Here is a 22,633-nt window from a genome sequence, read left to right on the forward strand (position 1 = left end):
AAAATGTCACTGTAGCATTAGCTTTCTTTTAGAAGCCATTTTTTACATTTTAAATTTTTTAAACAAACATAGTCCAGAATTTGAGTAGCATAAGAAAATTAAGTTTATTCTGGTGCTTTTTACTCAATCTTATCAGTAGTCTGTGCTGTGCAAAAGGAGGTAAGTTGGCATTTCATATAAATGCTGTTAGTGACTGTTGAGAAACTTATACATCTTTGTTCCTTGTTTCTGTGTTCTTGATTTATTCTGTTTTATAGACTCATGACCACAGTATTCCATTTTTATTTTATGATTTTTATTTATATGTTTACCATAAACTAGCCATAAACTATCTCCAGTTCCTTGTGAAATAAGGCAGGGTACTAAGCAGTTTTTACCTTGAGAAATCTGGAGGAAAAAAGATAAGATTTTAAGTCATTTCAACTGTGTTCTTCTCCACTCTTCTCCATGTTCATTCTTGTAATTACATGTTTTCCTTTCTGGCAAGCCTGTTTTGTTTTATTATTTTGCTATTTTTGTTCCTGACTTTGAAGATGTGCTTCAGAATGCTAAAATCCTGATGAATTAGGCTTGGAGAACTTGAATGTCGTGGCTCACCTTCTACAAACTGTGTTCTTCAGTAAGCACTATGGTTTTGCAATCTGTTAAATTGTTTTTACAACTGTCACTGATGTTTGTTTAAGTACTGAAGAATTTGTACTTGTGCACAGACTTTTAGATCTCAGCTGAGTTCCGGAGAAGCAGGAGCTGGGACTGGTACACAGCTACCACACAGGAAGGCCAGAAGCACCCATCCTTTATTTAGAGAAAACCCCAAAGTGGATTATATGCATCAGTTAGGAGCTCAGGCTAAGGCAAACCCAGTTCACCATTCAAGACATTTTCTACTCTTGAAAACTTCAAAGAACATTATGAAAAGCAAAACCTTGAGATCCATCTCTGCCTCAAATCAAGCCAGGAAAAAAGGTAATTGTACACACTTTTCATAATAAAATTCAGTACATTTTCCTTATTCTCTACTTTCCCTGTTTCCTTCTCTCCTTCTAAGAACTTTCCTTATTTGCAGAAAAAAATTTTATCTTAAGGTGCTACATCCTGTCTCTTAAAGACAGATTCAGTTCACTTCAGTTCAGGGGGTTTGTCATCATTAATTCTAGGTTTTCCTGAATGAGACCCAGAAAGTTTTGGAGGTGAATGTAAGATAGGAGAGTCAAACCCTTCCTCAGCTGGTTGGCTTTGTAATATCCAAAATGTTTGCCAGAAAAGAGCTATAAATGCATAATGCAAAGGGCAATGTACAAATGAAGGTGGATACAGAGAGAAATATCTGGATATGAGTTTGTTCTAGTGTTGGAGGGTCTGGATGTTTTATTAATCACTTGTGTGTGTTTGTACATCCCAGTGCCTCTCTGAGTTATTTCCTGGTGGGGTCATCCATTTTGGCAGGAGGAAAGGAAGATAGAGTTGGCCTTGGTGAGAGAGCCCTTTGAAAAAAGACTTGTAGGAGGAATTGGAATTGGCTGTGTGGGTGTGTGGGGGAAGCATATTCCAGAAAATGAAACAGTGTGAAAGTCCCGAAGGAGGAATGCCTGGCATTTTGGGGATCAGCATAGAAACCCACATGGCTGGGGCAGAGTGGGCAGAGAGGGGAAGGGGAGGTGAGATCGGGCATCACAGGGACAGGCACAGTCGGCTTTTCTAGGGCATGAAGCAGCCTTGGGTTTCACTCAGTTTGGAAAGGTGAGTGCCTGGGAAGTTGTGAGCATGGCAGTGACTTCACTTGATGCATCCTTTAGACAGATTCCTCTGGCTGATGCCATTGACTGAATGCATTCAAATATAGACCCACATCATAGGGGCACAGGAAGAAGCACAGAGACCTGTTAGAAGGGGATTTGAGGAATCCGGGCTGGAAGTGATGGGGCTCGATCCAGGGTGGTGGCAGTGGTGATAATGAGAAGCAGTTGGATGGTGATGTATTTAGGAGATAGAGCCGAAAGTCTAAGAGATTGGTCCGGGGTTGTGAGAGAGGCGTCATGGATGATGGCAGGGTTTTTGGCTTGAGCAGCTGGAAGAATGCAGTTCCCCTCCAGCTGGGATAGAGGGGGAGGCAGAGTGGGCTTGAGGGTGGAGAGAGGACCAGGAGTTGAGCTGCTGAGATGCTAATTTTGAGATGCCTGTTCTGTGTGCAAGTGGAGATGGCAAGGAGGCAGTTAGATGGAGGAGTCTGAAGTTGAGAGGGAGGTGTGGACTGTAGGTATCAAGTGTTGTTAAAAATGAATATTTTTGAAGCCATGGGTTTTTTTTTTAATTGAAGTATAATGAATTTACAGTATTGTGTTAGTTTCAGGAGTACAGCAAAGTGAATCAGTTTTTTTGCAGATTATATTCTGTTATGGGTTATTACAAGTCATTGAGTAGAGTTCCCTGTGCTGTACAGTAAATCCTTGTTGCTGAACTATTCTATGTACAGTAGTTTGTGTCTGTTAATCACATACCCTTGATTTCTCCTTTCCCCCACCTCCCCTTGTTAACCACCAGTTTCTTTTCTGTCTGTGAGTCTTTCTGTTTTCATATATGTTCATTTGTATTATTTTTTAAATTCCCCATGTAAAGTGATATATAGTTTTTGTCTTTCTCCATCTGACTTACTTCATTACACATAATATTCTCCTAGACTTGACAAAGATTATCAAGGGAGCATATCTGGAGAGAAAAGGCAAACCAAGGCCTGAGCCTGGGGCATTCTGACCTAATGAGTTCAGGAGGGAGAGGGCTATCCTGCAAGGACAGAGTAAGGTTGAGGCAACCTGAGCATGTGCACTCCTGAAGCCACGTGGGGAGAGTATACAGAGAAGAGTTGATCTGCCGTGTCCTCTGCTGCTGAGAGAGAGAGAGAATGAGGACTGACAGCTGACTTTGGAGTTTAGCAGGAAGGAGGCCGTAGGCATTGGACAAGCAGTTTCCGTGGGCAGGTGGCTGTGAAAGGCAGACTGGGAACAGGAGAAGTGGAATTGGCTACTTCAAGGTATAGACCCCCCTGGAGAAAAGGGTGTAAAAGGTGGGGGGAAGGCAGTATCTGGCAGGAGGGTGGAGTCAGGGGAAGCCTTTTGTCTTGCCTTGTTTTGAATTTAATGAGAGAAATCATGATATGAATGAACAATAGAATGTTTGCTCTTTTTGGAAAGATGCAGTAGCTGGGAAGAAATGCGTGATGAGGGGAGTCGTAGAGCAGAGTCCTCGAGTGCAGGGGCTGTAATGGGGTCCAGGGCACAGTGGGAGGGTTGGCTTCAGGTGGGAATGTGGACAGTTCACCTGTGGAAAAGGAGAAAGGAGGAGGGGAGAGGTGGTTGTGGGTACTGGTAAGGGCAGAAGTGGTGAGAGATGGGGGTGATTTCCTCCGGTTTCCTCCACTTCCTCTGAGAAGTAAAACGTGCTGTGATGAGGCGGCAGTGAGGATGAGGCCAGGGTGCTGGAGGGGAGCAGTTGTGGGGGGGCTCTCCTGGGGGGCTGGGCTCCCAGCAGCAGGAAGTCTGCAACAGGTTGGTGACCGTGAATGTGAGCTGGGAGCAGGCAGGCAGGAGGGGTGTGTGTGTGTATCTATGAGTGTACAGCCACTTTCTCCCGCATGACTGCGGGTGTTGATAGTTGTGTAGTTGGATTTACCAAGAGAAGTGGTTTTTGCCCAATGAGTGCAGTGGACTGAGAGAGGAGCATGAAGGAGCTGCCCATGTGTCTGGGATGTAAGCGGGGTCGTGAAGGAAGAAGAGACATTGGGGGTGTGGACAGTATGAGACGCACAGGATCAACATAGTGAGTCCCGGGGGCCCAAGTGCTGTGGGCATCCAGGTGCCAGAGGGCACGCCTGGTGGGGGTAGGACTGCCAGATGGTAAATACCTAAGACTGAGATTCGGGTGCAGTTGCATTACTGGTAACAGAAAAAGACCCAAAAAAACCAGTGTGAGAGAGCAGCTGGGGCGGAGAGACATGCACAAGGAGGGAGTTGAAGGGTCTCTGGTGTGCAGTTGGAAATTACTAAGAGTGAAGCCAGACGTCAGGTCACAGTCGATGGAAACGAGGGGGGTGGCATAGAGGTTGATAGGTGAAGGCAACAATATTTTTATGAACATTTTACCTGATTTCAAAATTTCATAGTGTCTGCTACTGCCAAAATAAATAAAAACACATCACTAAAATCCATATTTATTTGAGTACAATGGCAAACTGTGATTTTCTGTTTTTGTACTGATCTATTTCTCATTAGAGTCTCTGTTAAGTAGGATTTTTTTTTAAAAAAGCTGTCTTTTTGTTGGAAAATTGCCCAGAGTGATTTTAGTTTTATTCCAAAGAACTGGAATTCCTTGGGGGTGGTTGTTACTTGTCACAGGTTGGGTGCCAGAGAAGCAGCCTCTGAGCCAAAAGTGCGTGTACAGAAAGTCTAGAGACTGTGCTTGGCATCAGCCCTGGTTCCCAGGGAGCAGCCCCTTGTGACTGGCGCTGATGCAGTTCGAAGTCTTCTCTTTCACATAACCAGGAAGCCTGGGCCAGTTAATTCAGAGCTGGTGCACCTGTGCAAGGAACCAGACCGCCCACTTCTTTCCTGCTGCAAAATCCCTAGTCTGTGACTTCAGTCTTCCTTGTCACAAGATGGCTGAACAACCTCCAGCCCTGTCAGGAGGAAGAAGGTGAAAGCTAAAAGGTATACACCCATTAACTCAGCAGCTTAATCAGAGAAGTATTCGCTGTCCTGGAAGCCCGGTGTTGGAAATTTTTGCTTTCATCTTACTGGTCAGAACTTTGATCCTGTGCCCCTGCCCCCCACCTCACCCCGGGTGCATGGAGTCCAGGGAGAGGGGTGTTTTTAACTGGCACATTGCTGCCCGGGGCAGAATTTTAGTGGGGAGGAAGAGGAGGTTTGCAGCTAGCAGTGTCTGCCATGTGGTGATTTTCCTTTTTATTCTAAATTAATTTTCTTTGACTGTCTACTCGTGTTTTTATTTTTAGATTAGTATGTTTGTTGTCACAAAAGTAATAGTTGCTCATTATTTAAATTCAAAAATACAGAAAAGTAAAAAGGAAGCAATAATTTAGTCAGAAACAGCTGGTGTCATAGTGGGTGAGCCTCATTCCATGCCTCTCTTGTGTGTGTCCTTCTGCAGATGGAAGGAAGCAGGGATGAGAGCTGGAAGGAAGGAGACAGGCAGGCACATGGACAAATAAAAATGGATGAAGCATTTTATAGGAACAGATCACACTTTATCAGTTCTTTTCATTAAAACATTAGGTTTCATTTTACTTAAATCTGTAAGAAGAAAAAGAAACTTCATCCTGAGAAATGTTACATCCCAAAAGGTCCTTCAAGAACATAGATTATGAAAACCCCTGAAAGACTGCCAAAGCTGTATTGTTATTTTTAACTACTTTTTCCAATTTTATACACGATCAATTTTCCCTTCTATTAAATACGTAGTAAAACTCTTACATTGCCCACTCACATGACTCCTACCCATTTTTGTTTGGGTTTTTTTTAATAAGTATATTATTTATAACTTTATTTTATATACTATATATAATGTATGTATCATATATCATTATATATATTTATGTATGATTATATTATTTACAATTAATATATTTATTATATTCTCTCCAGCGGCTGTAATTCCCTTAAGCGTTTGAAAGCGGATCTTGGTTCTGGTTATTACAGAGCCAGAACTCCTTTCACCAGTCCATTAGCCATTGCTCCTCCATTCTGGAATTATTTTGATTGCCCTATAATTTGACTGATTTTTTTAATCCATTGTTTTTTTAAGAAGGGCTCAGAAGTCCCAAATTCTGCGGTGTTTTCATGTTTGAATTTCATATCTAAGCAACTTTCCTTTCCTGTATAAAAGGAAAAGATACTGTCCATGTACTATTACTGAAAAATAACAACTTAGAGAAATCAAAATAAAGAACTCAGGAAGGGAGAATTCTGGTGTGAAAGCACTGGCTGACCGCAGCTGGAGCAAGAACAACCTGCCACACTCCCGCCGCCCCGTCCTGGGGAGAATCACAGTGCTGGTGGGTCTGACCCCTTCACTGGCCACGTTACTGGTTCTCCAGTGACTTGGAGGGATTAATGGCCTGATTTTACATTGACTGAAACAGATCTTTATGAATGCTTTAAAAGATTTCTACAGAAAACCTTCTAAATCAAACTGCCTAATTAAATGTGATTACTGCTCTATAAGGAAAAAACCTGGAAAAGATTTGAAGGAAATCTTGGGGTGAGGTACTTTTGGGTACTTGTTTTTTCTTTTGACTTTTCTGTAGTTTCCAAATCTTTAAGAACCACTTATTTCACTTTTAATGAAAGAAGTAAACTTTGCATTTAAAAAGTTAACATCCTAAAGAAATTATATTAAAAATATAAAATTTTAATTCTTCACTTACCTCGAAGGCAGTCAGGGAAACGTTCACTGGGGGTCAGTTCAGGATCTGCAGGGTTTGAGTACGGGCCTCCAGATCTCTTCTAGGAAGTTCCCTGAAACTTTCTTTTTGTATTACTAACTGAATAATTATTGGCCTTAGAACTATTTCTGCTGTTTGGGGATTTACGAGGTAACTTAAAAGCCAAAAATTTGACCAAAATATACATGAATAACATTTTTTCTAATGTGATGAATGATATCACAGTATTAGAGCAGGATTATCATTTACTTCTTTAATCAAACTTAAACTTGTTGTTATAGTTTCCATGCAATTTATATTATTCCAGTGATACTATACCTTGATATACTTTATATACAAAAATGTCCTTTAAAGCCCACTTAATCTGAAGTAAAATTCTTCATAAAGTTATCAGCTGCTCTTTGATGCCTCTTTTAGATATTTTTAGTTATTTCTGTGAACATTTAAAAGAGTAATTTATTTAAAAATGACAAAACCTGAAATTATCCTGATCCACATTCTCCTCACATTTATTTAGCTCCATGTGTCATTGGACATGAGCCTTGGGTCAGTTGGCCTCTGTGTCAAATGGAGTAGAAGCCGGTTCTGGGCAGGGGTCCCGCATGCAGGGTCCTGCGTGCAGGGGGACAGCTGTGTGAGGGCACTTGTTATGCACCTGCCTGCTGTGAGATCTTCACTTGTCTTAGTGCTCCTGTTGTATTAGTGATTCTTGTTACATAATTGCCGAATACACATTCAATGTAGTTTGTATTTGCGGTGCTTTTATCCATTGTTCATGACATTTAGGAATATCTGGAGCAGGACTCACCAAGCCAGCAACTCCAGCCTCCAACGGGGAAAGCTGCGTGGCTCCCTGAGAAGTCTGCAGGCCCCTCAGAAACTGATGCCTGTGTTCAGTTTCTGAATGTAGGTGTTGAATTTCACAGTAATATTCATAATGGTTGTATGGTCTATAATTTTATGTTAAAATTAAATTATAAATAATGAAATTTCTTCTGCACTGAGTGATACTGTATTCACTCACTCTTACTGAACATTTATTTATTTTCTTGTGTAGTAGAACATTGTTAACCGTGTCATTTTCATTTGTGTTTTTTTTTCCCTAACCCACTGTGTTCAAATCTAATATATAACTCTACATACCAAAGTAATGCTTTTCCTTAAAAGCATTCTTCAGGCTACGGTGGTGGGAACAAGGAAGCAAAACTGACTATGTTTGAAAGAGTTCAGGAAGCAGAGGGAAAATGCAGAGGGGCACAGGCCCTTGGGCAGCGGATTACAGTCACATTCTCAGAAAAAGAGCGAGAACTTTGGAAGATAAGATGGAGGAACTACAGAGACAGCAGGAGGAGGAACTATTCCAACTGAGTCAAGACAACTATATTCTTCGAGCCAAGGTACTAGACACATTGTCCTACTTTTCCTTTTACTTATGGAAAAAGAACTAGTACTCCCTGCTAAATGCATTGTCACCCTCTGTCCCTGTGGCTCTTTGACTTGATGTGTTTGCTGCCAGTGACTTGGTTCCCGAGAGTGCCTCCCATCAGAAAAGCCTAAATCAAACCCCTGGGGAAAAATCAGAATTTAAACTGGCTCATATTGATCCTTCTCTTGTTAGTAGTCCTTTTTGAAAATAAATCCCTTAGTTCACTGTGGTGACCTTCAAGGAAGACAGAGTTTCAGAAAGATTGCTGTAGAAGGGCTAAGTTCAGAGAATGACACTGTGTAGCATTTCTGAGTTAATTACATCATCAGAGCCATCAGCACAAAACATCCTGTAATGAATTAACTGTCGCTGGTGTTAAACTAATTCCAGTGTGGTTGTAAGAAAGTTCTAGGTCTGTGCACCTTGTGTTTTCTTTTATTCTTCCTCACTTCATCATTTCCTTTCCCAAATAAAATAATTTCTGCATTTTCTTAGTGAAGTAGCTTTGAAGAATCAAACAAGAAACAAAGGTGGTTGCCTTTTGAGGAAACATCAGCTCCTGCCACAGAGAAAAAATAAAATCAAAAAAAGAAATAGGAACAAGAGACACTTGTTCAGGGACGTCAACAGGTAGGGTTCTTCAGCACATAATGAGTTTGTTATGAGATCCTTTGGTTTTGAAAATAAGGCATTTAAAAATATTTGTGTCCATTTATCAGGTAATGGGAATTCTGGCAATATGAGGAAGTAATCATTTGGTCTGTACATTTGTCATGGGCAGAATTAAAGTGGTTAAGAGCATGGGTTCTGGATTCAGAGTCTGGTTTTAGGCTTGGCTTCACTACCTGCTGTGCAGCCTTAGGCAAGTCACATCCCCACTCTGAGCCAGTTTTCCCATCTGTGAAATGGGAATGAGTCTGACAGTACCTGTCTCATAAGAGTGGTTGTGAAATTAAGATAAGACAGCGCCTCATCTCCCGGAGCCCTGCAGCAAAGGTGGGCTGATTCTGCCCCCAGCCTGCCTGCCGGGGGAGCCACCCTTCCCTAGTCAGAGTTAAAATACTATGTATTAAGGGAGTTTTCACTGGTGTAGTGAGCCAGGGGCCCAGAGGTGCCCACGGCCCCATAGGAAACCAGGCTTCTGAGAGTGCAGGGCCTACGCCCTGGCTGTTCCTGAGGGACACGGGGACGTTGTCAAAGCTGCTGCTAAACCCGCTGGTCAGGGCTTGGATGGGCTGGCGGGGCCTTCCATGGGCTCGGAGAACAGAGGCCTAGCAGGCTTTCCTTGGCTACCAGTTTTCTCTTGCTTTACACTTAAAAGCCACTTGTGTGACATTAAAGCCACATTAGGAAATATATATATTTAAATCATAAAAAAGACAGTGCAGGCCAACCTGAGTGCCCTCCACACAGTAACCAGTTAATGCGTGTTGCCTATGACTAATGTTATAGGCATGTTTCCTTAGAAACTGTCCCATTTTTCTTTCATTTTTTGTAATGATTTTCAGTAGATAATATTGGCTAGTTTTGATATTATATTCAGAAATATGAATCAGACATTAATTTCCAATGCCCTGAGATTGAAAAAAATTTTGACTTAAAATTGGGAGAAAATGTACGTGTCCTGTAGAAGTCAGACATTTGTTCTGTGTGATGCATCTTGGTGACGATAACCTGACAGGCAGGCAGGACAGGTTTGGTGATCTCCAGCACGAGCTTCACCTTCATTTCCTCCCCACCACCCCACCCCCTTCTGTCTCATTACCTTTTTCTCCTTTGACAGTAGTAGCCTAAGCCTTGAGCCTGCCAATAAGAAGCAGTTTCACTCCAGGGACATCCAGAGAAAGTGCTACTGCATCAGAGATGACAGCATTTACTGCAAATGAGATAGTACTGATTTTGCAGGACACACGGCCCTAGAGTTACTGAGAGCCATCCAGACCCTCTGCCTGCAGTTCTGAGCTTGCACGGAGCATGGCGCTTTGAGGAACAGACCCATGAGTATGCCAGCCACCCCTCACACACCCACAGAACACAAAACTTGTGTATCAACATATGTACGTATTTTTCTGTGTTTCAAGAATTCTGCAGAATTAAGCACAGACTATCTGCCAGGCATTAGGCCAGGTGCGGTGAGACAGTTCAGAGTTTCATTAGATTCACAAAGGTCCTTGGTTTTCATCAGACTCTTAATTTTAAAGAGGTTAATAAACCAGAGCATCTAAGCACAGATTGCCACTGATCTCACTGTCTGAGTCCCTCTTTAGCTCAAGCCAGGTGCTGAGCTGGGTCTAGGCTTTGCTTTGCCTCATCCTGATCTCCTGGAAACACCTAGTCTCTACCTCCTTGCTTGCAGAGAGTTCCAGAAACAAGCCTGTCTACCCACTGTGGCTCCATCCAGTTTCCTCACCACAGAAAGATGGGCCAAAAACAGAAAAAAAGAAGGTACAAATGTCACCAAGTCCAAACTCATTCTGCTCACTGCACAAAAGCCAGTAAGTTAGGAGACAGGGTCTTGGGGCAATGAACAGTTACTTTATTTAGAAAGCCGTTCAGAAAGCTGGCAGACCAAGAAGATGGCAGATTAAGGTCCTGGAGAACCATCTTCCCCAAGTCAGAATTCAGGCTCCTTTCCTACTTGCTTGGTTGTTGCAAACTTCTTGACATAAGAGTTCTTTGTTCTTGGAATCCTGTGTTCTTGCAGCTGTCCACGTAGGTCAGATCATGGTGCCCCTGTAAACTTCCAACAAAAGAAATGTTATTTTGTATTCTGCAACTTGTTATCTTTATGTGAATGGAAATGTGCTAATGTCCTTAAAAGTCAGAGCCTTGGGAACAGGCTCTCCTCTATATTTCAGGCTATTGGCAACATTGTTCCACAAAAGTTGCAGAGATGGCAAGACTGAGCCTAGAAAACAGAGCACAGGGTTAAAGTCAAAGGAACAGATCTAATATGGAGTTGGGTTCTTTTTTATCACACAAACAGCCCCCCTGGCCTTTCCATCCCTGATGTGCAAAATCAGGACGTGGTTTTTCCTGCAGTCACTCACCCGCTTACCCCTGTGAAATGCAGTACATTATACTGCCAGGCTCGCTGGCTTTGGGAAGTTCTGCAACTTTTTTGTTTACTAAGCATTTGGAGCATTTTGGAAACAGTTGTTTTCAGCTAGCAAATTGTCTTCTGAGAAAATTGAAAGTTTGAAAAATGTTTTAAAGCTTACTCAAAAACAAGAAATTTAAAGACTAAAAATATTTAAAGGATGTATCTTTCATGAGCACATATGCTAATGTTATATAGATCATGCTGACAACTACAATGTAACTTTCTATTTATAAAAAGGAAAATGAAAAATTGTATAATCAAGTGAAAGATCTCCATGAACAAGAAAAATGAAGAGTGAATGTTCAAGGAAAACCAGAGCTTATTCAGCAAATTAGCATCCTGAAAGTAAGTCCTTTTTAAATTCTTAAAATCAAATCAATTCTTTCTAAGCATTTTATTGTTATATTAACAATACATTTAGTTATACTTGGAAATTTTAAAAATTTTACATTGATTTTCAGTTTTGTAACTCATGTTTTTAGTTTTCAGTGGATTTTCTTTTGGCATTAGACAACTAATACATACTTCAGTATTTTCAGCATATTCATATTTGAATTTGACATCAGTTTTAGGAAATTGAACAGCCCTCTTGATCCGTCATTAAGCCTGGGACACTTATGTAATGCATCTCAGTAATGATGCTTTTAGTAATAATAGTAAAATAAATATACAGTATCATTTACTGTCTTAGGTCGGGTTCCAAACAAGTAGACCCTGAGCTGGGGGTCCTTGTGGAGGTGACTTCCTGCAGGATAACTCTCAGGAGAAGGGGAGCGAGAGATGCAACATGGGGGTGGGTAGGGGGAGGGAGGTCAAGTGAGACCGTGGTCTCAGCCAGAGGCTGGCGTCATTCTTCCCTCACCAGGAAGCTCAGGAGAGCAGACTGCACCCCAGAGTTGGTCCCCAAATGAGGCAAGTGGGAGAAAGCCATTTGTGCCCCCCAGCCAGTCAGGCCCTGGCTGAAGTGTGCTCTAGGAAGTGGGTGGGTGTACCTCTAGGCCAGGGGTCAGGGGCTGCCATTTGGTGAGGATGTTTCTCCAGAGGAGGGGAGCCTCAGTGGTGAGAACCAGCACTCACTGTGGCAGGCTGGCAGAGCTCACTCTGTAAGGGATTTTGGATGTTACTACACCCACCTTTAACATGTTAAGTGAAGGAGCTGAACCAACAGCCGTGGGCAAGCTAGGGTCCTGCCTTCTTTTAAGAAGTGACTAACCATTTCACCAAAACATGCAAATAGGACTGCTGTCAGAAGAAACTTCTTTGGCTGTGAATGTCATGTATGTTACACATACTCACATACTTCTTCCATTTTTCTGTAAGATAACCTAGGGCATTGAGGCAGGGCTGCTGTTAGCTCACACTGATCTTTCATGCAAAATAGAAAAAGACACATATTGTACAGACAAAGCTAGAAAGTACACAGGTTGGCAAGTGAGGGCCCTTTTGAGTAAGTAGGGGGGAAAAATCTCCTTTCCCTAGGCCAAGGCTAATCTGCCTAGTTCTGAAGCATGACGATTTACATCTGTTTCTTCCCAAATGCTTCAGTAAAGTGTTTCAAAATTTCACATCTTATATTGCCTGTTTTTTAAAAGAGAAGATCTATTCCAGCGTCCAAAACTGGAGCTCTAAATAATTTTCACAATGAAATAAATGATTTCTTTAGTACATTGGGGTTAGATGATCATATATGGAGTCCTAAGGTCCTTTTATAATGTCTCTGGAAAAACAGAAAAATTGATTCTAAGGTTCAGGTAGTGGACTGTATTTGGTTGGTTAGTTTCCATGTGTCTGACTGGCAATGTGTGCTTCTCAGAAGGGAGTCTAGAATGACATGACAGGGGGCACAGACCCCACAGGAAAATGCATCAAATCTTTGTGGGACATTGATTTGTTTTTTTCTCTGAGAATTGGCAGGAAGTATTTTTATATTCCTAATAAGCCAGCACTCTGAGGGTTTGCATTCTTTTAGATCCCACATCAGCGTTTCCCTTAGAGTGTACTCCTCACTTAGTGTTTTGCTCTTTAGAGAAAATAAACTTTGTCTTCAGTGACACAGAGTTCCACTGTGAGTTAGTTTTGAAATTTTAAGAACTGAATATTTTATATTGAAAGGAGTAAGGACCAGAGTGGTGGAAGATCAGGTCAGAGAGGCAGCCAGAGGCCCCTGAGTGTGTATCACAGTAAAATCTTGAAGAACCTCAGTAACTCTCCTGAAATGACATCCACCGAAGGTCACACAGAAGATTCAGTAATGAAATGATGAAGCCAAAACCCGTGATAATACAGGGCTTTATGGGTGGATTTATTTTCTTGGTGAGGCTGGGTTTTAAGGTAGTGTGAGACAAAGCTTCTGACAATTTTTATTTTGAAACTGAATTGTATCAAGTGTCCTGCCATGAATCCGAGAATTCCTTCAGCAGTTCTGAGTTGAGCCCCATGTTCATTTACTGAGCATCTGCCCTCTGCTTAGTGCCATCAGGTAACCAGGTGGTGACATCAGTCTCGGTCCCCACAGAGCTTGCAGCTTGTTAAAGAGAAAAGGCCTGCACACAGGTCAGGGTCATGGGAAACAAAGCACTGAGTGCTGTGCTGGAGGGACATGGAAGGTTCGTGCGGGGGGAGAGGTTATCAGGAAGAGCCGCACTTGAACTCAGTCTTGAAGGATAAGTGTGACTCTGTGAAGCAGAGGAATGAGGATATTGAGAGTTGTGTGGAATGTTGGGCCAAGCCTTTTTTTTTTCCTGCATTTGTGACACAAAGGTGAGCAAAATCAAGTTTTGCTTTCAAGTAAATATATACAGTGTCAGGTGCTGATGAGTGTTTTGAGAAGAAAATAAAGCAGCACACCTGGGGGCCAGGTTGGGGGCTGCCATTTTAGAAAGAGGGATGAGGGAAGGCCTTCCTGGGGCCGTACCTGAGCAGAAGTCCTGAGCCAGTGCAGGAGTGAGACACCCGGCTCTGGGGGGCAGAGCTGCAGGCAGGGGAAGCAGTCAGTGCAACCACCATGGGGTAGGAGTGTGCTGAGCATGTTCCCAGCCAGCCAGGAGGTCTGTGCAGCCGGAGTGGAGCAGGAGGGGAAAGATTTGGGAGACATGCATCAGAGGAGCAGGCAACACTGGGTTGTGCGACACTGAAGGTCATGGTAATAAGGACTTCAGATTTACCCTAACACAGGGGAGCCACCAGAGAGTTTCAGATGAAGGAGTGATATTAATGGACTCTTCAAAACAATTCACCCCTTCTTGTGTGGAGGGCAGACAGCAGGTGCCAGGAGTGGAAGAGGCGGGCTAGTTAGGGGGTCGTCGTCATCCGGGAGCAGTGAGAGAAGCGGTGGGAAGGGCCCTGCGGCTGTGCTGGGCACATGCTCAGAGCTGGCTCCAGCGGGCTCCGGGAAGCTCGTCATCATTTGGAGGGGGCGGGGTAAAATCAGAGCTGAAATTTAGGAAAGATGACCAGCAGCAGAATAGGATGAATTGGGTAAAAGAGAGCCTAGACCACAATCTGTCGTTATTAGGAATAAGTTACTTTTGTATTTCTAGGAATATCAAGAAAGAGAAAACAGGTTTATTGGAAGACCTCAAAAGACTGAAGCAAGCAAGCTCTTGAAGCAGACTTGGGAAAAACGAAGAAAGAGAGAGACCAAGCCAGAGAGCAGGTGCGAGCACCACAGGAAGCACGCCGAGCTGGGATGAGTACTTTATACTCGTAACTGTGCTGAACTTGAGTGTAATTTATAGCAACTAATATAAGCAAAATGCTATTCCTAGAAGTATATTGTAATTTTAGGAACTTTTGAAAATTAGTTATTAAGAGGTATGTACATTTGATTGGTTTCAGCAGCAATAACTGCAAGAGTTGAAGAAACTCAAAAATTATTTTGAAGTCGTGGCAATGTGTGTGCAGCTGTTTGCAGTCCTCCCAGCTGGACTGCGACCTTCCAGGGCCGGACACCCTTTTTATCCCTGGGCCTGACACATAGCTCTCAAGTGTTTGACAAGTGAACAGACAACACCGTGCTGTGTTTGTAGAAGACACAAGGGTGAATATGGCGTTCCCCACCGGGGAAAACAAAGGAGGAGTAAGGTAAGAATGCAGAAATGTTTAATATTTAAAAAAAAATTAGAAATAAACAGGAGGTTCCTGGTAAGGGTTTCAGGGAGAAGAAGCATTTGAGCTGGGTCCTGGCAGGTGGAGGGCCTCAGGAGGAGAGGAGGGAGGCCATGCAGCTGTGTCTCGTGGGCGTGTCACTGAGCAAACCTGTCCTGGGGCGCAGGCGGTCAGGGCACGGGGCTGGAAAGGTCGATCAGATGAGCCCTTATTGCCAAAGGAAGGCTCTTTTCTCTGTGATTTTATGATCTTCAGTGTAAGATATGTACAAATAAATTCCACTAGCATGTTCGTAAGAAATGTACTTTCCTCTTCTGCAAAATACACTAATAATAATTGCTCCCATCATGTGTTTGTCGTGTTAAATAAAATCATACAAACTTTGAGAATTCAGACTGTGAACGCAACCTTCTTTTACTAACACACTATGCTGTGCAAAACCTAGCTACATCCATTGTTTGTTTGTTTGTTTGTTTTTGCCCCTTATTTTTTCATGATGCTTTCATTAAATAGGCATTGGTTTTCATGTGAAATCTTTTAATTTAGTTATTTCCATATTTTGAAAAATTACATTCAGGTTATTGAGTTACTTTACCTTATAGGTGAAAAATTATATGAAATAAAAATTTTGGAAGAAACACATAAGAAATGAGTGGCCTGCAGAAAAGATTACAGCAGTGTGCTGAAAACAAGGAGATTCTGGGTAATGATACAGTTCAGCTTAAGAAAGCAACAGAATAAACAAAAGCTGACATCTGGGGTGATAGATGGTTCTAGAACATGCTCCTGTAGATGGACACTGTTCACCAAAATAGTCAGCTCGGAGACTTGTGTCACTGAACCACTGCTCTAAATGCTGTTAATTAAAACAGCTCATTTGGGTTTGGTTTGCTTTACTTTGGGTAGTCTGTTTTAGATTAGACTGAGAATACAGCCCACTGTCCATATCTAGGGGCCCCCTATTCAGCAGATTGAACGAACTGTAGATGGAAAATATTCAGAATAATGGAAAGTTTCAAAAAGCAAAACTTGAATTGGCCACAGGCTGGCAACTACTTACATAGTATTCACATTGCCTCAGATACTGTGAGTAATCTAGAGAGGATTTAAAGTACATGGGTAGGAGAACGAAAGATCCGTGCAAGTCCTCTGAAATTTTATACAAGAGGTGTCAGAATCCATGGATGTTGGTATTAGGGGGAAGTCCTGGAACCAGTGGCCAAAGGTTACCAAGGGATGACTGGAAGCCCAGGCTCCTGATCCCAGCCTGGCACATCCCCATGTGATCTGAACCCTGCCTGTAACACAATGCCCTGGTCACTCTCCTCCAGCCCTGCCAGACTGCCCTCTTCTTCTGGAACAGACCAAGCTCACTGCACTTCATGTCTGACCTCTAGAAATACCCGTTACAGTCTGAGCATGGCTCTGCTTCAGTAAGGTGGGCTGCATTGCCACTAGAGAAGACAGGATGGAGGTTCCTTAAAAAAATAAAAATGGACTTACCTTATTATCCAGCATTCCCACGCCTGGGGATACGTCAGGAGAAAACTCTAATTCAAAAAGTCACATGCACCTCAATGCTCACAGCAGCCCTATTTATAAAAGCCAGGACGTGGAACCAACCCAAACGTCCATCGGCAGGTGACTGGATAAAGAAGTAGTGGTCTACTGATGCCACAGAACACTACTCAGCCATGAAAAATGTAAAAGAATGCCATTTGCAACAACATGGATGGACACAGAGATAGCCATTCTGAGTGAAATAAGCCAGAAGAGAGAAAAATGCTGTATGATACCACTTCCATGCGGAATCTAAAAAAAAGACAGCAATGAACTTAACGACAAAAGAGGAACAGACCCACAGACATAGAGAAACAAGCTGATGATAACCAGGGAGAGAAGGGGGTGCGAAGGGGTAAATATGGGAATTGGAAAATTGCCCCTCTTGGGGAGTGATGGAAATGGTAGCTATCTTGATGGTGGTGATGGTTTTCTGGGTGTAGACATCTATGAAAATTCATGAAATACTACACGTGAGCTGTGTCTAATTTATGGAACAGAAATCTTACCACAATAAAGGTGTTTTTAAAAAAAGAGATGGGCTGCATTGTGTCCTATGTTTCTATGTGTCTTCAGGGAGTCCTCGAGAGGGCGGTGCTGGCCTTCCTGCCAACATGATGACATGAAGCCAGAATGATCCATTGATGGGAAGAAGATAAGAGCTGTGGTCACATCTGGACCCCAAGCTTAGACATGGTGCACGGGTGACATTTATCGACAATCTGGCGAGGTTCCAGCCAGAGCTTGAGGCCGGGGAAGCATACCGGGAGTGGCACTAAGGAGCATCGTGGCGCAGAGGCTGGACTGGGGGCCCTCAGGCTCCTCCCAGGAGGAGCCTCAGGGTTAGGGAGGTGGCTAACGTGCCTGCTTCGTGTCACCAGCAAGTGATGCCACCTGTGGAAAATCAGCTGGAATCCTGAGCTGGGTCAGCCCTGGGTGACGCGGTAAAGGCTCCTACCAGAGGGGGCGCCAGACGGACAGTGAACCAAGCAACAGGCTGCTGAGTTTGGGGCCTCTGTTTATCGTGCTTTCCGTGTCTCTCTGCATTTCATTGTCACCCAGAGGAATTGGGGCAGTGTTTCGAGGCTGATGGCCTCTCGGTTCCTCATCAGCCTGGCAAGCCCCCCAGCCCTGTCTGGCCAGACCTTGGCAAGCGCCTTCCCTTGTTCTAACAAAAGCCTTCCCACCCTCGCCTGCGGTGAGCTTTTGTTTTCTTAATTGATGGGAATGAGGATACCTTACAGCCTCCTCAGGCCCTTCCTTAGGGCTTCTGCCTTTAGAACACGGGAAGGGGGCCCTCCCCCAACCCGCTGCCCTGGGTCCTGCACTACAGAGGGTCCCTCTGGCCCTGACACTCCCTCTGGCCACGCCCTCCATGGGGTGGAGTCAGCAGGGCCAAGGGGACACGCCCATTGGCTCCACCCCGTGCTCTGGAAACCCAGGACCCCGAATGCCCTGCCCCAGCAGCCCCTGACCCACTTGTAGTGTCTGCATTGGGTCTCCCCAGAGTTCAGCTCCTCAGGACTCACACAGAGGCCAATGGGCAGCTGTTGGCATGGAGGGTATGGACAGAACCCAGACGTGAGGTCTGAGTGTCCCCCTGTGCACATACAAGGCCACTTGGGGCATGGGATGGACCCAGCATTGGGAAGAAAAGGGTCAGGCTAGTGGTCAGAGACTGGGAATCGGCTCTCCCCACACTGTCACTTTCTGTGTGGGACTCCCCTGTGTCTGGGAATTGTAAAGTTGAGCCTGGCCTTCCCCCTTCTAATGAATGTGTCGTTGTAAAGGCAGGAGTTTAGAACCTACTGCACTTAAAATGTTGACATCTATAGGATGGGAACTCCCAGGTATGCTCTGGCCCTGCACTTCCAAAGGTCCAGAGCAGTTCTGTTGGCTCTGCTGAGACTGCAAGAGGCAACGACCATCTCCAGAGAGGAGGGGCTCCTGCTTCATGCTCCGAAGTCAGGAGCTTCTGAGCGGATGAAACAATGGACACTGAGACCCTCGATTGTAAGTTGGTTTAGAGTGATGCCAAAGGTGTGTGTGAGGTGTGTGTGAGTGCGGGCTCGCGTGCACCTGGGGACGTGTGTGGTACGTGACAGTGACTTTGCGTGTGTGTGCGCACCTGAGGACGTGTGTGGTTGTGTGTATGTTATGGGTGTGCGTGTGGCACATGACTCCGTGTGTGTGCATGGGGATGTATGTGGAGCAGAGGCAGTGTGTCTGCACGTGTGTTTGTGTGTACGTGCATGCATTAGTTTTAAGAATAGCAGAAGCTGTCCTTTAGAAGTCTGAAGTCGTAAAAATTGTATGGTGTTCCTCACTGTATAATTCAAAATGAAAATAATCTTCAATCACCAGAAATGTAGTCCCCCCCGCCCCGATTCTGATTTTCCCCCCATATTGATTACGTCTTCATTTGACTGATGAGGAAACTAGCTTAGAGATGTTAACTGACTCAGCCAAGGGCATGGAGCTCGTGAGCCCAGGGCCAGGACGCAGTCCAAGTGGCGTGGCTTCAGAGGCCTGGAGGCCTGCTCACGACCGCACGTGGCCTCTTGGCCGGGGGAACAGATTCTGATGGGCCGGGGCCAGCGTGCAGGCTGCCCAAGCCACGGACTCTGCAAGTCAGGTGGAGAGTACCACACAGCAGACGAGGGTAAAGGGCTGCTGAGAAATAAGATAGGTTCCTAAATCTTTGATGAGTAAGGAGGCCCACTGCTCAACCTCGATCCCTTTGCTGGTGGCTAACAGGGACCAAGGCCCACCAGAGCGCTCCTGGGAGCTGCCTGCCGAAACCTGGAACAGGACTGCTCAGGACTGGCTCTGCAGCAGGAGCAGAGGGAGGCAATGACGCCACCTGGTGGACATCCTGGGTAGTGGCAGTAGGAGGCCTAGCAGCATTGGTATGGAGGTGGCAGGACGAGGTCCTAGGGGATGATCGTTTCCACATGTCTTAAAAATCATTGCTTCATATATTTTATCCATCTTGGAATTTATTCTAGCATGGTAAATATGGTCTCCGTTACTCCTTCTTAGCTGAATTGATGAATTTTTTTTGAGGTTAATTTTCTCTTCAATGATTTGGAAGCTGTATTGCCTTTTAATGAAAATTCTCTCTACATTTTTATAAATCATCTCTAAATTCATAACTCTGTATGTAATTGGACCAGTATTGCTAGAACAGTCTCAAAAATGAAATCATCTATTAGATCTTGTTTCTCAATCATGATACATTTAGCATATTTTACCTCTCTGCTCTTCCCAATTGTGTGTGTGTGTGTGTGTGTGCGCGCGCGTGCGCTACACTTACTGCTTTTTAGACAGTTGCTTTAAGTCTGTTACATTCCCAATGAATATATAGGTATAAACATCTTGGATTTCTTTGCTCACTACCACTACTTAATCCCATGTCTTTCCCATTTTTGAGTTCTTTACTTCTTTCCCAATCAAATGGACACATGATTGGCTAATTTTTTTCGAGCGGTGGACTTGGAACCCTTTCCTGTCTATACGCAGCTTTATGTTCTTGCCATAACTCTGCTTCATTGAGAAGCATGTTTTTACCATTTCTCAGAAGGGCTTCCGCTTTGAACCACTAAACCATCACCTCACTCTTTCTCTCCATGCTTATTCCTGAAAAAGTGAGCCCTCTACTGGAGTAAAGATGCTTCCCGTCAGAGATGTGTGGCTCCCAGTCCCAAGGTCCAAAAGAAGAGAAAGGGAAAGATTCCTGGTTCCAATGGTCCCATTTTGTCAGCTGAGAGATCTAGTTATCCGTGTGTCTGCGTTGGAATCTGCAATATCTTGCCTCAGAGTTCCCTTTTTCTGTCTTACTAGGGGAGCCGCATTAGCTGAGGTCAGGGCGCTCTGGCCCTTGTCAGGATCCCGGTGCTGAGGCAGCCCCTTCCCCCCACCCCCACTCCTTGTTCTTTTGATTGTGCAAACTGGGTGCCAGCCGTGCGAACCCTGTACCTGGCAGCCAGGATTGCCCCCTAAGCGACGTGTCCCCATTTCCTTGGCGTCCCTCACTGCTAGCAGCTAGCTCAAGGAAGGGTGCGATCTGACTTCCACTGCCATCCTTCCTCCTTCCTGTGCAGGCGGGTCCTCCTTTTGCTCTAGTCGGCCTGAAACCTTCTTTCCTGCGCTGCGTCCGCTGAAGAAATGCCTCAGCGTTTCCAGCCGCTAGAGGGCGCTCTTCTCCTCTCTTTGGTCCCCTTCAGCACTTACAGTGGAAATTTAGCAGGTGGGAAGGGCTTGGGGGTTCTCCGTATCTAGGGGCGCCCGATCCAGCAGATTCAACTAACTGTGCGTTGAAAATATTCGGAAAAAAACAGAAAGTTTCATAAAACAACACTTGAATTTGCCATACACCGGCAACTACTTACATAGCATTCATGTTGTATTAGATATGGTGAGTAAGCTAGAGATTCTTTTAAGTACACAGGAGGACATAGCGAAAGAGAATGTGAGAATGAATGTACGTGTATATTCATGTATAACTGAAAAATTGTGCTCTACACTGGAATTTGATGCATGATTGTTAAATGTGTATAACTCAATAAAAAAAGTTTGTATATATGTATAAAAAAAGTACATTGGAGGGTTCACATAAGTTCCATGCAAGTCCTATGCCATTTTATAGAAAAGGCGTCAGCATCCATGGATGTTGTCATCTGTGTGGAGTTCTGGAACCAGTACCCCATGGTTACCAAGAAATGACTGGAAGTCCAGGCTCTATAACCAGCCTGGTATGTACCCACGTGGTCTGAATCTTGCCTGTACCTCAGTCTTCCGGTCACTCTCCTCCAGCCCTGCCAGACTGCCCTCTGATTCTTGAACAGGCCACACTCACTGCACTTCATGTCTGGCTCATAGAAATACCCATTACTTTCTGAGCATGGCTCTGCTTTAATAAAATGGGCTGCGTTTTCACTAGAGAAGGCAGTGTGGTGGTTCCTTTAAACCTGAAAATGGACTTAACTCATGAACCAGCCTTCCCACTCCCAGGCATGTGTTAGGAGAAAACTCTAGTTGTAAAAGTCACATGCACCTCAATGCTCACAGCAGCACTATTTATAATAGCCAAGACATGGCAGCAACCCAAATGTCCATCAACAGGTTACTGGATAAAGAAATAGTAGTATATTTAGACAAAGGAATAGTACTCAGCCATTAAAAAGAACAAAATAATGCCATTTGCAGCAATATGGATGGACGTAGAGATAGTCATTCTAAGTGAAGTAAGCCAGAAAAAGAGAAAAATGCCATATGATATCACTTATATGTGGAATCTAATAAAAGACACAAATGAACTTAACTACAGAAGAGAAACAGACCCACAGAGATAGAGAAACAAACTTACGGTTACCCTGGAGAGAAGGGGATGGGAAGGTATAAAGATGGGAATTCGAAAACTGCCCCTCTTTGGGAGTGAAGGAAATGTTAGCTATCTTGATTGTGGTGATGGATTTCTGGGCGTAGACATCTATCAAATTCATCAAATAGTACATGTGAAATATGTGTAATTTACTATACAGGAATCATACCACAATAAAGGTGCCTGTAAAAAAAAAAAACAGGAAAAGATTGGCGGCATTTTGGTCTACGTTTTTATGTGTCTTCAGTGAGTGGGTCTTCAAGTGTCTGGTCTGCCATATTTTCTGAACCAGAAGTGCCCTCCTCCCCTTTTCTTTGATAAACTGTCAGTTGGTGGCATTTATTCCCATGACTTCAACTTCTTTCTGTCCACTGATTGACTGTCAAATCTTTTCCGGCATGGACATCTCATTTCAGTCCCAGAAATATACTTATAATTGACAAGTAGACATTCTCACTTGATTAACCCATAAAAATCTCAAGCTCTGTATGTCTGAATTTACACTCGCTCAGAACTAGGTTTACTTCTTCAAACAATGTCATCACTATCCCATCTGTTTTCCGTGACATACATCTGGGGGTTTTCCTTTACTTTTCCACT

General features: G+C 43.9%; 1 long non-coding RNA gene across 1 annotated transcript; it reads left to right on the plus strand.

Moving 5' to 3' along the window:
• Positions 1-7,609: 7,609 nt before the first annotated feature.
• Positions 7,610-14,638, plus strand: LOC141574932 (uncharacterized). Its single transcript, XR_012502065.1, has 4 exons — positions 7,610-7,851; positions 8,376-8,510; positions 11,221-11,328; positions 14,523-14,638. It is a non-coding gene; the product is annotated as an uncharacterized LOC141574932 (long non-coding RNA).
• Positions 14,639-22,633: the final 7,995 nt, after the last annotated feature.

Source organism: Camelus bactrianus, chromosome 24 (assembly GCF_048773025.1).
Source record: "Camelus bactrianus isolate YW-2024 breed Bactrian camel chromosome 24, ASM4877302v1, whole genome shotgun sequence".
NCBI classification, from domain to species: domain Eukaryota; kingdom Metazoa; phylum Chordata; class Mammalia; order Artiodactyla; family Camelidae; genus Camelus; species Camelus bactrianus.